The following is an 11,643-nucleotide window of genomic DNA, read 5'->3' as shown; positions in this document are numbered from 1 at the left end:
GTGAGCCATGGCCGCTGAGCCTGCGCGTCCGGAGCCTGTGCTCCGCAACGGGAGAGGCCACAACAGTGAGAGGCCCGCGTAACGCAAAAAAAAAAAAAAGATTCACTGAAGGCCTAACCGCCCCCCGCCCCCCCCCACCCCCGCCCCCATGCCTGTGAAATTTACCTGATTCAGAAACAGGATCTTGGCAGATGTCATCCCATGCAGATGAGGCTGTACTGGGTTAGGGTGGGTCCTAATGGCGTCCTTAAAAGAAGAGGGAAATTTGAACACAGAGGAACACAGACTCACAGGAGATGCCATGTGACAACAGAGGCAGAGACTGGTGTGATGTGTCTACAAACCAAGGACCATCAAGGGCTGTTGGCATCCACCAGAAGCTGGAAGAGGCAGGAAGGACCCTCCCCTAGATTCTTCAGAGGGAGCTCCGCCCTGCCGACACCTTGATGTCCAGGACTGGGAGGGACCACGCTTCTGTTGTTTTAAGCCCCCCAGTTTATGATCATTTGCTATGGCAGCCCTGGGGGGGGGCTCCTCCAGGAGGCACCTAGCAAAGGTGATTGTCTGAGAGAATTAGCACCTGGGCAGCTCTGGGCCTGCTCCCCAGCTTCCAGATTCTTTTCTCTGCTCCTCTCCTCCGGGGTCGCCCATGTCTGAACCAAGTGCTACTAACATAGCTTTCTATTCCAGAGGGCAGGTGGAAGGCCTATCAAAAGTCTCATGTGGTCAACTCCACGGGGTATTTTAAAGAAAGACAAGGAAAGGAAACAGTTCCCTCCCTCCCTCCCCACCACCCTTCCTTCCAACCTTTTGTAAACTTCCTTCAATTCTTCCTCCCTTACCTGTATGTTATTGGTTGACAGGGGTGTTAGACAGACATTAGGAAGCAGTTTGTTCAGGCTCTTATTTGATCTTTAAACGTTTACTGGTTTATTGTCTACATGCCTTCAGGGAGTAGGAAAGCACACTGCAATCCCCTTTCCTTCTTTTTGGAATGTGTCTCTGTTACTTTATGACAGAGTGTTCTAACTGGGCTGGGCTGATTTTATGCTCCTTTCAACACTATGCAAAAAGGTGTAAAGAATGGGTGGGAACTGAGTCCCAGCTGGTATGAATTATTGGCTATCCTTCTCTTTTCTTCAGAAACTGTTGATGGACATTTTTACAAAAAGCAACACCTAGATCTTCCTATGTATCTCTGTCTATCCCTGTCCTCTGTGTATACCTTGAGAGCCAGTGGGCTAACTGAAGGGAAACATTCCAAATTAGCCAAGCGGGGAGGAAATAGCCAGCTAGTCTGACAGCATAGCGTAGAAGCCAGTTGGTCTCAGCCAGCATTTCTTACGGGGGTGCTTCTTCATGTTGGGTGAGACATTTCTTGCTGGTGCGGAATCATCCCAAGCATGGCCTCAGCCAGTAAATGCAGGTAGGAACCCCCAATTATATTGTGATAAGTAAAACCCACTCCCCGTCACACGCACACGCTTTATCTCCAAAAGTCGTCTGTCGCAGATGCTGTTGGTGTCCTTGGATGTCATCTCTGACACAAACGGCTGCTTACTGTGAACACGTGAGACTTCCTGCCTGCAGGCTTGTTGCTGGACGACTACGGAGCCGTCTCAGATGCCCAGAACAACCGGAAATGCTGGAGCGTTCACCCTGCTGGCTGTAGATCAGTGGTGGATGCCCCAGATCCTCACCCTTGGTTGGGTGACCTGGAAGCATGCTGTCCACCATCTTCCAGAAGCCCCCAGTGTGCCTGGGCTCCAGTTGCCCACGTGGTAGCTGACTCCTAACATGCTTGCATTAGTTTCCGATTGCTGCTGCTACAAATTTTCATGCCTTAGTGATTAACACAACACATACTTATTATCTTATGGTTTGGGAGGTTAAAAGTCAGAAATGAGCTGAGGATCAAGGTGCCAGCAGGTGCCTCTGGAGGCTGTAGGGGAGAATCCATATCTTGGCCTTTTCCATCTTCTAGAGGCTGCCCACATTCCTCGGCTTGTGGTCCCTCCCTCCAACTTCAAAGCCAGCACCACTGGGCTGAGTCCTTCTCCTGCTACCACCTCTGGTTCTCTCTTCTGCTCCCTCTTCTCCTTTTAAAGACCCTTGTGGTTACTTTGGGCCCACCCAAATAATGCAGGATACTCTCCTTAAGGCCAGCTGATTAACAGACTTAGTTCCATCTGCAACTTTAATTCCCCTTTGCCTGTAATCCAACATATGGACAGATGTCAGGATGCGGACATCCTTGGGGGCCATTAGTCTTCCTACCAGAGCACCCTTTATTGGCTTCCTCTCCTCCTCTGTCTCACTATCCCATTTCCCTATTGGTCTTTCTTGGGACCATCTCCCAAATTAACTACTTGCACTAGAAGTCTTATCTCATAGTCTGCTTGTGCAGAAATCCAAGCCAAAACGCTGGCTAAAAGGGAATTTTAGACACTCAGAACCACTGGCCTGGGGACTCCAGTGCATCATCAGGACTTAGTTTCTCTGTGTCCCTTGGCTCTTCCTCTCACCACCTTTGTCACAGCTGGCACAGTGGCTAAGGTAACTCCAACTAAGCCAACAACCTTCCAGGTTCAATTCTGTGGGGAAAGAGTAACTTCTGTTCACATTCTGAGATAAATTCTAGCTTGACTTCTTTAGGTCACGAGTCTGTCCCTCACCTGATCCTTAAGGCTGGAGGACTGTGGTGTTTTACTTGGCTAAGCCTGAGTTGCATCCTCCACTCCTGGAAATGAGGGTTGAGCCTCACCCAGGCTTCATGGACTCAGAGTGGAGTCTACTCAGCGAGGCAGCAATGAGTGCTGGAAAGGCCAATAACAAATATCAACCACATCGTCTTTTCTTTCTTCTTCTTTGCTCCCTCTTCAAGCCCCGCCCCATGGGGGTGCATGCACCTGATCTCGTATAACACAGGACGCCTGAGCCGGGCCTAGGGAACATCCAGTGAATTTCATAGATTGCAAAACTGAGGGCAAAACAAACGCAAGGAATTACTGTTGGTTGCACACCAGAATTGTCAGTCTCCCTTGAGAACACCTGTCTCCCGATTCTAGACCCTGCGACCTGCCCACCACAGTCTGACCTCTTCCAGACTGTAGCCTTTAGTAGCTCAGGTCAATTCTGAATTAAAAATGGATACCTTTGAGATGATAGTGGGAGGTATCTCCCTGTTCGTAATTTATGTTCATTTGTGTTTACTTGTTTGCTTTTATCCTTGCCCCAAATACACTTTTGTTGCAGGGTGCACACACTGGTGAGATAGTGTAGAAGGAAATTGAAATGTGCATTCAGCAGACCCCATGAAACTTCGTCAGTGTGCTTTGTGATATGGATGTGATGGCTAATTTCATGTGGCACTCAAGAAATGTGGCTTTCATTATGACAATGATGGTGGTGGTAATGATTAATAATAAACGACTTTAACAAGAAAAATGTCTTACAACTTCAGAAACTGCAATACATTAGATATTCATGTGGAGATAGAGAATCTCCTTTGGAACCCTTAGAAGATTACATTCTTTTCCAGGAATTAACACTAGGAAATAGAGATCAGTTCCCTCCTTGCATCATTTATAATATGCATTGCAAATTCATGAAGCAGAGTTGTGAGAGGAAAGTTATTCCTCTCTCTGAAATATATTAGATCAGCTGTAAATCAGTTCAGTATTTCTTGGGCTTAATTCTACGTAGACTTCTCTCCCATCTTGAGTACTTTCTAGAATCTCTACTACTTGGTTATCTCCTTTAGGTCACTCATTGTGTCTCTCAGTCTTAATTTTAGGTGAGACATTTAGCCAACTGCTTCCTTGAGCTGCCTTTTTAAAATAAAAATAAAAATATAAACCTAAACCAAAACCAAAACCAGAAACAGCTTTCCATCCAGCCCCTTTGAAATAACCCCTAGGACTCTGGGGGTGTGTGTGAGAGAGTGTGAACCTGTGGGTTCACATGACTTTGGTTGGCTACATGAATGTGCACGGAACATTTACAAGTGAGGACTGGAAGTCAAAGCTTCTACAAACTTTTCCCATTCTCCTTGCAAATGGCAAGCACCACTGTGGGGTAGAGAGAAATTTGCACTTAGAGCTGGCAGAGTGAACGGAGTGAAGGTGAGCAGAGATAGACATTGGACCATTGGACGTTCTGCTGGGACTGGTGTGATGGTGTGGGGAAGGCATGTAGCCAAGTGGGAGAATATTTTATTTTGATCTTATTTTCTTTCTGTTTTATTATCTTTAGGTTGGTTGAGTGTAAAACTCATAAATGCACCAGAGATTGGGTTTTTTTTTTTTTGGTATTTATTTCTAGGCCAATAGTAGCCCAACACAGGAAGAGACAGCATGAACAAATTACACTGTTTAATGTAACGTAGCAATTAAAATTGGAAGGAGAGGTCTGGGAACCTTGACATTTGGGGGCCTTGGAGTTCTAATCTTTAAAATTAAAAACTTAGTCAGGGGATCCCTAGGGACACTTCTCAGCTCTAGCACTTTAGAATTCATTGGCATCCGACCCTGTGTTAACAATTCTCAGAAACTTCTGCCTCAGGTTCTGCTAAATTAGTGAGGGGATACCCCAAAATACCTTCAAGATAGCTCTTTGGGAGGTGATGGAAAGGACCAGTTGTGTGAGGGGGATGGACACTCCCACCTGTGTCCAGTTGTCCTATAGCAATATGCACCCGTCTTCATTTGCAAATTTGGCCACCGCTGAGAAATGAAGTCATTGGCAGGCTTGAAATATAGAGACCTTATATGATTAATCTTCCACATCTATAATTCAGAATACTGAAGAGGAATTGGGGGGAAGGAAAAACATTTGGAAAGGGTACTGCTTTTATGAAACAAGCTTTGTTGAGTTTACTTAAAGATTATGCATGTTTTGTTTGCTCTTTATGTTGATAAAATGTTCAGGGAAGAAAGAAGGTTGGAACCATTTAAGAAATACCTGGCAGGGGCTTCCCTGGTGGCGCTAGTGGTTGGGAGTCCGCCTGCCGATGCAGGAGACACGGGTTCGTGCCCCGGTCCGGGAGGATCCCACATGCCGCGGAGCGGCTGGGCCCGTGAGCCATGGCCGCTGAGCATGCGCGTCCAGAGCCTGTGCTCCGCAAAGGGAGAGGCCACAACAGTGAGAGGCCCACGTACAGCAAAAACGTGAGCCATGGCCGCTGAGCATGCGCGTCCGGAGCCTGTGCTCCGCAAAGGGAGAGGCCACAGCAGTGAGAGGCCCGCGTACCGCCAAAAAAAAAAAAAAAAAAAGTACCGGGCAGAATTCCATGGTGCAATGGAGGAACCATTCAGAAATCGAAAGTGGTTCTGCTAGGTGAGTCAAAATCATAGGGACCAGGGAGGCAGCCTCATGTCTGCATTTTGGGACTTCTTTAAGGAGCCGTGGGGTGTGCATGCCTGTGTACACACACACACACACACACACTCTGAGTCAAAATCATAGGGACCAGGGAGGCAGCCTCATGTCTGCATTTTGGGACTTCTTTAAGGAGCCGTGGGGTGTGCATGCCTGTGTACACACACACACACACACACACACTCTCTCTCTCTCTCTCACACACATACACGCACATACAAACACTGCAGGGTATATAGCTCATCAAATAAAGGGCAGAGGGCAGTCTTTGCAGATACAGATTGTTTCTCCCCGTAATGGGGGAGGTAACAGTGGGAAAGACTGATTTCATGCCTCTCCACTGATGAGCCGCTGAGGGCCCAGTAATGAACCTACAGGCCCCTGGGGGCTTTGTCTGCACCTCTGCAGGCTTGGCTGTGAGAGGGATGAGGGCTGAAGAAAGGAGTGCCTAATATAAGGAAACAGGCTGAAAACGGAGTAGGGTGGGTGACAGTCAGCCAGTATCTAGAAGTTTGTATTCATTTTGAGACAGGCTGGGACCAGGGACCTGGGACCTGGGACCCTTTGCTGCAGTGCTTGCACCTGGACAAACATTTCCTGGAGCAAAAAAATACAAAGAAACTATAAGGGACTAAAAATAACTGGCTTCATGCACAGTTGGGGCAAATTATAGACAAAATGATACAAAAAAACCCACTCCCCCCTCAAAATCAACTGCCTCTTCTGAGGAGCCAGGAGCAAAAGCAGGGCACTGCGCATGCCCCCTGCACGCACCACCACCTTAGGGGAGGGCAGACCACCTAAGTCGCCCCTCCGGCCTGACCCCTCGACTCACCCCTACCCTCACCCCATACAAGGAACCAGCTCGCCCCGCCCCCAACCTTGTGGAACAAGCAAGGGAAACTTACTTGTTTTCACTCCCTCCTGCTGAGGCAGGGATCCCAATAAAGCCTTGCGTGAATTTCTTGTCTGGCCTCTGATCAATTTCTGTTGCTTGGGGAAGGCCGAGAACCCGGGCGGATAGCCATTCTACCATTTGAAAGCAGAGACTAAAAATTCAATGTATCAATGAGGAGGATTCTTGGTGCTGTAGTTGTATATGTTTGCAGTAGATAATGCCAGCCGCTCACCCAATATTCATGTTTTCCCCTTTCTTTCTTATTAACAGAACCTTCATATGGCCTAGAAATCCAACCACTAGCTCAGGAAAAGTCCCTTCCCCAGGCTTCTCTGCTGTTGAGGAAGCCACGGGCATAGCTTAGGCATGGAGAAGTAGCTGCTTAGTCTCAGGACAGGCAGCCCCTCCTGAATCACCTTTTTGCCTTTCATCTGGTTACCCTTTTTTCTTTTTCCCACTGGATGGTGACTGTGTGAGTTGTGAGTGAAGTTGCCATCTTGTAAGAAGCCAGTTTCATTGAAGAAACATGGCAAATGTGTTTAGATGTCATGGACTGAAAAAAGAATAGTGGTTTCCAATGAGGGAATGAGTCACATGGAGAGTGCCTTGAAAATGCAGACATTGGTTTGTGATCCAGCCGCCTCTCTCATGATTCACCTATGTAGCATGGGCTAAGGTGATTATCAGCAATTTTATTTATTTAATGGTAGTTAATACTTCTAAGGACTACTGGGAAGGCTGGCATTTTACACGCCATTTAGAGATCTTATAGTGGTGGTGTATAAAAGATAAGACCATGATTGTTAGCTAACCCAACATTCATTGTCAAACCCCCTTCACTTTTGCCCAACTCCATTATAGGAGCTGGAAAAACTGATCATCTTTTCCAGCCTCTTTTGTGCCTAGCATGGCCATGTGCCATAGTTCAATGGGACATAAGCATAAATATTCATGGGGAAGGTTCTGCGAAGGAACGGATATGGCTGCCTTGTTCTTCTTCCTTTCTTCCTGGATGTGATGCTGGATCTGGGGCAGCCATTTTGCCACCATGAGTGCGGGGCCATGAGATTGGCAGAAACACTGTCATTGACGCTATTGAGCTGCTGAACCAACAATGGCAGCCAATTTCTGCAGAATTCTGAAAAACGCTATTGGTTTGCATCATTGTAAGTCAGATGTTTCTCTTACTTGCAGCTCAGAGCATTCCTGAAAACAGTGTGAAAAATAAGAATCACAAATGGCCAGTAGGATATGAAAAAAATTCAGCTTCAATAATAATCAAATAAGTGAAATTTGACAAAAATTTTGAAATAATGATCACACTTAGTGCTAGGGACGCTGCTGCAGGATAAGTGTTCTTGTTCCCTACTGGTGCCATTATAAACGGGTACAGATTTTCTCAAAGGATGTGGATGGATTTATGAAGAGCCTTCAAAGATTTTCAATCCTTTGACCAGGTAATTTCACTCTTGAGAACCTATCCAAAGGAAATAGTATCGGGAACCCAGATTTGCATGCATTATGATCCAAATTTTGTAAGAAAGAAAAAAAAATTATCTTCATAGCTGTAGACTGATAGGTAAGGATACAAAAATGTTAAGAATTGTTATCTCTTGTTCTGAGTGACATTTTTTCCCCAAATTTTTAAGAAAGAACATGTATTCATTTGGAATTAGGAATACAAAACAGAAGTCATTTAAAAGAATAATCCCACTGAATGCTCAAGTCTCTGTCCTTTGTGGAAATAACAGCGAAGCATCTTCACAGGTCTTTGACCACAAGTCCTTCTTTTCATTTATTTTTAAATTTATTACTGAGATACTAAACAGAGTCATCATATAAAAAAACTCTGGGTATGATTGCATGCACTCATGTACTCACTGGAACTTGACAGTGGTTCTGGGAGTTATGAAAGGATGTTATTATTCCCATTGTACTTTTTGAAAAGGGAAAGAAAGGAACCAAGTATCTTCCTAAAGGTCAGTCTGCCTGTGAGAGGCGGAGGCAGGACCTGACCTAGGTCGGCTGATTGTAACCTTGAGCTCCGTTTTGACACCAGGATTTCTATCCTGCATGGGTGAAACACACACCCAGTGAGGGCCACCGCTGAAATTCCCTGTAATTGCAAAAGAGACCAAGGAGAAAACCTGGTTTTACATCCAGACAGGAAAAGGATGAGGGAGGCAACTGCCAGCTACACAGATTATACACACTCTGAATGCTTATTTATACAAACCCGTCCACCCACGACTATAACGTAACCAATATGCAAAAGAGAAATCTATTTTTGAGCTAAATACTAAATCAATCATTGTTAAAAGAGAATAAACTACAAGTACATTAGATCGTTCAGGCCTCCATCAGGGTATTTGGAAGAGTGTGGGAATCGAAATTGTGTGTGACCCACAAGCCCCACAGAACTGGGTTTGTATAAATGATGGACAGAATTTTTAAGTGGCTGTGTTCTCATTAATTCCCGTTCTCTCCACATACATGGGGTGCCACGGCCAAACTTTTCATTTTGGAAATTAACTTTTCCTTTACAGATAGGTGTGACTGAAAAGACTGTAGGTTAGAATATTATATTTTCCCCCAGAATTTTATCTTATTTTTCAAAATTAATTTTTATTGGAGTATAGTTGATTTACAATGTTGTGTTAGTTTCCACTGCACAGCAAAGTAGATGTATATACATACATCCACTCTTTTTTAGTAGAATATTCTTAAATAATGTCGTGTGTAGGAAAGAGATGCTTAAACTGCAAGGGACAATATAATGTTATCTAATTTTAAAGAGAGATGAAAGTAAATGCCAAAGTATGAAGCAGCAGTGACAGAGTCTTTGCCAGTTATGAGCAATAGTTAATAGGGTTCTTTAAAACTGAACCATACATGACGGAAAGCTGGCAAATTTCTTGAAAATTAACCAGGCACAACAAACTTATCTTCTGTGTGTCAAGTTTGCAATGCTCCAGCCCACTTCCTGCATGGGCTTGGGCTCCTGGAGCCCACAATTGCCCTAACTAGCTAGGCGGCCGCCATCTCTCAGTAAAAGCCAATGCAAAGCAAACCGCGCGATTAGAAGAGAGTAAGGATATTACATTTTATTGTGGACGACTACCTGATTTTTGTTAAGCTTATTCAGATTTATTTTACACTATGGAAACCTGAGTTAGCGCTTATTTTTAAGTCGTCAAGGGATACCTTCAGAAATGAAAAAATACGGCTTCTCTATTTACATAGAACTTTTCACTCTCTGTTCACTTGGAGTTTCTTTACCCCCTGTTTTTAATTTATGGCTTTTTAAGTATCCTTTAAGTAGCAGATGTTTAAACACTTTTTAATCGGGGAAACTGCAAAGTGTAATTGCTGGGTTTGGCAGGTGGCCCTCTGGGAGCCCCTGGCTCCCTGATAAACGTGCTCTGAATGCAGTACCATCTCCCTGCAGAAGCAGTGAGACCGTATCACAGCCTGCAGATGTCTTTTGTCAGGTTTGGGGAGAGTTCTTCAATTAATCAGTCGAACTGGCTTAAACTGAAGGGACGCATCAGGGAAACATCACCTCCTACTGTCATAGGAGGATAAGGTGGAGGCTGAGTCTGCTCCCTGAATTAAAATAAAGACTCTGCATTCTGGGGGCCGGGGAGGTGAAAGCTAAAAAGTCCGTTTGTCTGTTGGCTTGACCGAAAAAGCAAAGATGGAATCAATTAAGACACCAAACCGCGTGTCTCAACTGTGAAGCGTCATTTGCGTTTCTAGTTGGTTGCTCTCACCCTGTGAGCCTGCCCAGGGCAGGCGAGGGAAGCAGTGCTGAGGAAAATAAATGCCAGTTCTCTACTCCTGTCATTTGTCTGTTCCTTCCAGAGTCTTAGTGAAGAGTGAATATTTCAAAATGAACACAGTAAGATACAGGCATTCTTCTTTCAGAACAATCATCCAAGGGGCAAAACATCATGAGTTGGTCACACAAGAACTCACTCGCTTTTGGTGTTTTCTGCTACCCACCATGGTCCCTAAATGTGTATTCTGGTACCTGCCTCTTTCCCCGGATGGATGCACAGCAGTACGCCTGGATGTGGTCCAGGCCATTTGCCCGGGGCACAGGGGACGGTGGGAGATGCGGTTCTCACCAGGAGGGAGGGAGAGGGGGAGGGGTGGGGCCATGGGAAGGTGCTGCTCCATAGGCATGGGACCTGGGACCCCTCATTACCCCAGCTGTGTTCCCTCTCCCTGTTCTGATAACAGGAATAACGACTCTGAGTACTCCCTGAGACTCTTGCAGGGGTGTTTGTTAGCAATGCAAAGTCTGACCTCCTGGATCAGGTGCTCTGAGTGGGGCCCTGGGCATCTGCATTTTGAACTAGCTCCGTAAGGGACTGTGTTGAGAACCACAGAGGTCACGTGCAGGATCCTTTCTGTGCTGCAGACTGCAAGTCTCTGTACGGGTTGTTGTCTGATGAGGGCAGAGGCAGATGACACCCTGCCTGACTGTCTGTGCTGGCCTCGGTCTACTTGGCTCCTGCCTGGGACCGTGAGGCCCGGTCCTGCTCCTTAACCACGCAGGGAGCAATGCTGCTGGCAGACACAGGGGTCGGGGAGCGCGTGCATGTGAAGTTACATCCAGGGCGAGAGGTGCTGGGTTGTCGGGGGGCCCTGGGGGAGAGGACGCACCTCGCCAAGGCCTGTCATTTTCCGGCGCTGTTATATCCAGTTTGACGAGCTGGGAGGCTGAGAGTTTCGGAGTGAAGTGGAGACCCCGCGGTCAGGACCGCGAGGCCCAGACGAGCATCTGTGTGTTCCCTCCCTCAGTGGTGTGGCCTCGGGTGGGATCTGTGGGCTTCTGTCCCTTCCTCTATAAATGGAGGATAATACTGCCTGATTATTTTGCCCTGTGGGGTGACTTGAGGCTCCAGTGAAACAGGACAGGAATGCGAAAGTGTCTTGACAACTGGACAGTTTATCAGAAGCTCTTTTCTCTACTTCCTGACCTGGGTCCTCTTTCCCTCCAACTCATTCCCTTGCCCCTAATGAGGTCCCTTATTTCCATTAATGCTGCATAATGGGTTTGGAAAAGGTGGATGAGAATCTGAGTGGTTTTTTTCCTATCAAACTATACCTGCAGGAAGAATTTCATGGCCAGGGGCCTTGTGGGGAATCTATGAAGACCACGTCAGGCACCCCAAACCACCCCCCAAAACAGAACCCTCTGTGCTTATTCTTGCAGATAAAATTAGCCAACAGCATCACTACATTTCTTTCTAGTTTTGTGTAGCTGTGATTTAGCAGACCATTTTTTTGTTTTTTTTCGGTACGCGGGCCTCTCACCGCTGTGGCCTCTCCCGTTGCGGAGCACAGGCTCCGGACGC

Source organism: Physeter macrocephalus, chromosome 8, assembly GCF_002837175.3.
Source record: "Physeter macrocephalus isolate SW-GA chromosome 8, ASM283717v5, whole genome shotgun sequence".
Taxonomy (NCBI): domain Eukaryota; kingdom Metazoa; phylum Chordata; class Mammalia; order Artiodactyla; family Physeteridae; genus Physeter; species Physeter macrocephalus.
The sequence above is the reverse complement of the archived record's forward strand: the minus strand, read 5'-3'. Positions refer to the sequence as shown.